Source organism: Balaenoptera acutorostrata, chromosome 1 (genome assembly GCF_949987535.1).
Source record: "Balaenoptera acutorostrata chromosome 1, mBalAcu1.1, whole genome shotgun sequence".
Lineage (NCBI taxonomy): Eukaryota > Metazoa > Chordata > Mammalia > Artiodactyla > Balaenopteridae > Balaenoptera > Balaenoptera acutorostrata.
Window position 1 is genome coordinate 140,391,877 of NC_080064.1, and position 6,000 is coordinate 140,397,876.

The following is a 6,000-nucleotide window of genomic DNA, read 5'->3' on the forward strand; positions in this document are numbered from 1 at the left end:
AAAGAGCTCATCCTTTACTAAAAGAAGACCGTTCCCTAGTGCAACTGACCAGGGAGAGAGAGGGTAAAAAAAAAAAAAAAAAAAAAAAGTAGGCCTTGGGATCAACTAAATGCCAGTAGCAGGAACTTGTTCTTTCTTCTTGTGAAAACTGACCAGATGCTAGCTGGAACTCAGGACACCTTAGATGACAGCCCAGGGTTCTAGAGGGAAATCCTAGACCTGCCGGATCTTGTAAGGCAGAACTGGCCCAGCCAAACTGGGGAGGAGCCATATTGATCCTCAGCATTCTTAGATTTTCATTTTCAACTCTTCTCTTTCTGACCTTTGTTTGCTGTGCCCCATGAGGGGCCCTGCCCTGCCCTCCCCCAACACAGCACATGCAGGCCCCGCTAGGCAGCATGACCCTTGTTTCACTTTTTAGAGGCAGGATTTGGCTATCCAGTTTTAAACTTTACCCATCACTCTTAGTAACTATTAGTATCTTATAGTGAAATCTAGTCCCCTGACTAAATCTTCCCTCTTTTTTTTTTTTTTAACAATTGTACATATAAAGGGGAGAGAATCTATGCTCTCTGCATATTTGCTTCAACAACTTGAAGATTTTCCCATCAGTCCTTTATCTTTGGCTTAACATAATGTTTTTCTTTTTCTTGGTAATGTCCTAGGAGGAAGTATCTTTGTTTTTTTTTTTTTTTTAGGAGGAAGTATCTTAAACTTGTTTTGGCACTGGGCATTTATCCTTCCTATCACCTTGATGAGGTGGGAATCTTGGAATAAATAAGATTCAAATTGCAAAAATAATTTTAGAAATTAATTAAATAATTTTACTGGAAAAAATTACACCTTGAGCACCAAAGTAAGGGCACTATTTTCAATCATTTTAGTAGATTATGTCCCAAGAACAAAATGCTCAGGGCAGGCCCGGCAGACTGTCCACAACCATTGGGAACATTCAGGCTGAATGTTCAGCGCCATTACTTTCATGTTAAAGGTTAATAAATTTTCGCTGCTGCAAAAACTAGGATCTGATAGGATCCACTTACAACTTTATCCCGAACCCCAATCTTCTTCCCAGGGAACTTAGCCATCTAGGAGGGGAATGTGATAAAACCAAGTCAAAAGGAATAGCTAATGACTATAAGCGTTTAGATGACCTTTCTTGGAGTGCTTGTCTTTTGGAGAAGCAGTGAATGAATCAAGAAAATGAGGCTTTACATGTCCAGGACCAAATAGGCCCTTCTTAGCTGCTATGCCTCAAAGTAATACAAGAATTAACTTAAATTCTGCGACTATGCCAAGAAGAAACCATTCCATTGACCCTCATCATAACTGAGACAACTTTTAGTTCCTAATCAACCCTCCCCTTCTCCAGACAAACGCCAGTTCCCCTTGTTTCTAATTCCTCACCTGTGGCAACATGAAGTGGTATTATTTTAACTATGAAAAGATGTTAAATTTCTTCATCACTTTGTCCAAAAATGTGTGATCCAGTCACATACAAAATGAAAGATGGCTGTTAAAGATTTCTTCCAAGATAACTAAGTCTCCACCTCCCCCAACTCAAAGGACCCATTTTAAACTGAGGAATAGGCTCTAAGAGGAAACACTAAAGCCAAGTGTGAATAAATGTCTAGCCCACTGGTCCTGGATGGCTAAAGCCCAGCTCTTCATTCAATCAACAAATACTTGCCAGGGACCTACCATGTGTCAGGCATTGTGCTAGATCCTTAAGACAGATGTCGTTCCTGTCTTTAAGGATTCCACAGTTTGGTGAGAGGATGGGCAGGATGGCGGGAACTTGCCAATGAGCAACCACTGTAGGCTTGATAAATGCTCTGCGGAGCATGTTTAGGGATCCTCGGCAGCAGAGAAGGCCTGACCCAGCCTAGGGCTGGAGAGCAGAATACGTTGCCCAGGAGACTTCTCTGAAGTTTTCGCCTATGCTAGGTTTTGAATTTCATATTACCTGTCTCTGGTTTTAGTGCATAGAAGGTATTTAAAAACCACTGGAAAGGTATTTCAAAAGCACAAAAGGAAGAAAGGAAGTATGGGAGACGTATTCCAGTTGCGGGGGAGATGGGGAGTTTAAAAAATAAGTTTAAGGAAAATACCCAGAACCTCTAAAGAAGGTAAAAGATGATCTTATGACCTTTTATGTCAAGCTAAGAGCATTTTCTAAAGAGCCTACCTAATTTTATTTGCACAACTGATCATGGCCCAAACATTTTACAAGTCTGTAAAATTTATAAGGTGATTTTCTTTTTTGCCAGTTTAAAGAAGATAACTCTGAGGTTTGTAGTTTATTGTCCTGTAGGACATTAACCAATTTGAAACTAACTTAGCAAATTTATTTCACCATTCTTTTTTCTTTTCTTCATTAATTATAAAAATCCCAAGTTTTCACATTGCCTTTAAAAACAACTTTGCCATCCTGCTGGTTTCATCATTAGAGTTAATAAAACTTTGAAATGAGCTCACTATTTTTTTTTTTTTAATTTATTTATTTATTTATTTTTGGCCGTGTTGGGTCTTCGTTTCTGTGCAAGGGCTTTCTCTAGTTGCGGCGAGCGGGGGCCACTCTTCATCGCGGTGCGCGGGCCTCTCACTATCGCGGCCTCTCTTGTTGCGGAGCACAGGCTCTAGACGCGCAGGCTCAGTAGTTGTGGCTCACGGGCCCAGTTGCTCCGCGGCATGTGGGATCTTCCCAGACCAGGGCTTGAACCCGTGTCCCCTGCATTGGCAGGCAGATTCTCAACCACTGTGCCACCAGGGAAGCCCCGAGCTCACTATTTTTTGTTTAAAAAACAGGCTTGTAACATTTTGGGAGCTACCCTTTGATAGATAATTATGACCAGAAAATAATAGCTCATTATAAAAGCATATATGGTATGCAAAGTGCTTATTAAATAAAGGTTTTGAATTTAGTGATATTACCCAACCCTTATTAGCTACGTTCTCCTCTGTTTTTCCATCATAAGAAAAATAGGGATATTCAGTAATGATCTAGACTTAGCACTTTCATCTAGGCAGCAGTCTCAACTATTGATCTGTCACCTATGTGAACTAATAGGGACCTTTTTTCACTGCTTCATCTAGGGGCCTATGGAAATGTTAATTTGTGGGGTTTTTTCCTTGTGCTTTAAAAAGCATATACATTTACAGAGATTAATTTGAGAACACCAGAACCATATAGTACCATGTAGAAATTAAGAAAGTGTATACCTGCCAGGAAACAAGCTTACATCCTGCTGGAAGTAGTGCAGCACTGTGATTAGGACACTTTCTTCTGAGCTTGGCCATCACAAGATCCAAAACTTTTGACATGAGTTTAAACTGAGTAATTTTTAAATTAGTTCATGGTTGTTTTTAAAGGAGTTCATTTCTTCTTCACTTAATTAATTGCATATAAATTGAGAGACAAGTGTATAGATAAATAAGGTGGAGAGTGAGTATGCACCAAGCAAAGAGACCACATGTGCAGAGGTACAGAGATGTGGGGAGCAAGGGAAGAGTGTATTTGAGGAACTCCAAGTAGGTCAGTACGACTGGATCACTGAGCAGATAAGGTAATGAAGAAATAAAGCTGCCCCAAATAGAAGCCAAATGAAAATGGGCCTTGCAAGCCATACAAAGGAGTGGAGATTTCTGAGGGCAATAAGGAGTCATTGAAAGATTTCAAATGCACTTTGTAAAGATCACTTTGATAGCAAATATGAAGCATAGACTGAAGGACACAAGATTGGAAACAGGGTCACTCGTTAAGAGGTTATTGCAGGGACTTCCCTGGTGGCGCAGTGGTTAAGAATCTGCCTGCCAAAGCAGGGAACATGGGTTCAAGCCCTGGGCCAGGAAGATCCCACATGCCGCGGAGCAACTAAGCCCGTGCACCGCAACTACTGAGCCCGCGTGCCACAACTACTGAAGCCCGCGTGCCTAGAGCCCGTGCTCCACAACAAGAGAAGCCACCGCAATGAGAAGCCCGAGCACCACAATGAAGAGTAGCCCCCACTCACCGGAACTAGAGAAAGCCCATGCGCAGCAATGAAGACCCAACACAGCCAAATAAATAAATAAAATTTTAAAAAAAAAAGAGGTTATTGCAATAATCCATAATCCACGTAGAAGTCATGAAGCCCTAAAGGAGGACATAGGGGATAGGGAGGATCAGATTACCTCCCCTTGAAAAGGAAACTGTCCAAAGATCTTATCAGAAAGTATAACTCTTTCCCATGTCTTGTCTCCACATCTATTTGTATGAAAGCAAAGAGATAACAATAACATTCCAAGCAGGAATTTTATCTATGTGTCTTGAATCTGTTCGGGGAATAATATTGTTTCACATTTGGCCTCTCCAGCTGTATCTTTTGCTGTACATACATTTAGGAACTCAGAGTCTATGAAACTTTCCCCATGTTCCTAAGAAGAGCACCCTGAGAGGAACTGGTCATGTGGCAGAAACCTTGAACTACAGTTATCTCCCTTCAAGTCTTTTGGAAACAGAAATTTTTCATTTTTACAATTCCAATGAATCACTTATAACTAATCAAAGCTCTTTTTCTTAAAAAAATGCATCATTTTCTTTTGCTAAAGTTGGTATTTTCTTTGGCATGTAGTGGAAAGATAGATAAGTTGATCTCTTAGAGGGGACTAGGATCCCAACTGGTCATTTAAGAATGAAAAGGAGGGGCTTCCCTGGTGGCGCAGTGGTTGAGAATCTGCCTGCCAATGCAGGGGACACGGGTTCGAACCCTGGTCTGGGAAGATCCCACATGCTGCGGAGCGACAAGGCCTGTTTGCCACAATTACTGAGCCTGCGCATCTGGAGCTTGTGCTCCACAACAAGAGAGGCCGCGATAGTGAGAGGCCCGCGCACCACGATGAAGAGTGGCCCCCACTTGCCGCAACTAGAGAAAGCCCTCGCACAGAAACGAAGACCCAACACAGCCATAAATAAATAAATAAATAAGTAAAATTTTAAAAAAAAGAATGAGAAGGAGACAACTGAAGAGTCCAGGACCTAAAGCCATCTGGGAAATTGGTGGAGTAAAGATCTCCAAAAATTCCCTCTTTCATAAAAGCAAAGAAAACATTGGCAACATTGTGAGAATCAACTTGTTCAGAACTCTGGAAATTAACCAAAGGCTTGCAGCAATCCAAGGAATGTTCAAGAAAAACTTGGTAAGAAGAGCAAGCATTGTGGCATTTTAACTTGCCCTATTTCCATTCCCCCTTTCCCCAGCATCATGGTGGTCTTGAAACCAACGATCACAGTGAAAATCAGCAGCCTGGCAGCTACTGTAGGGGCGCAGTAGGATGGAGCTTCTTCACAGTCCCATTACCAGAGAACTTTTATTTTTTGACCTGTCTAGCAGTTCCCTGGAAGACTCCACTAGCAAGTATATCTTTATTTGACTTGAGACAGAGTTCAACCAGTACAAACAACCTATTCCCTGGGGATATTTATTGAAAACAATCAGAGACAATTATTTTACATCATGAATGCCTGAGGCAGTAGATAATATTTGGGACAGTAGCTGAACCAAAAGTCATAAAAGAAAAGTAGGGCATGAGATATACCTAGAACTTTGAAAAGCTCTGATGTACATATTCCTGAGATTCTAGAAAGCTGTTTGAGGCTGTGCATATGCTCTGGAAAGAATGAACTTGGACCCCTACATCACATTATATACAAAATTAACCCAAAATGGATCAAAGACCTAAGAAAATACAGGCATAAATCTCAGTGACCTTGGATTAGCAATGATTTCTTGGATATGACACCAAAAACACAGGCAACGAAAGAGAAAACAGACAAATTGGATTTCATCAAAATAATTTTGTACTTCAAAGGATCCATCAGGAAAATGAAAATATAGCCCAAAGAATGGGAGAGAATTTTTGCAAATATATAAGGGACTTGTGTCTAGAATACATAAAGAAATCTTACAACTCAGTAACAAAAAGGCAACCAGCCCAATTAAAATGGGCAAAGGATCTTAA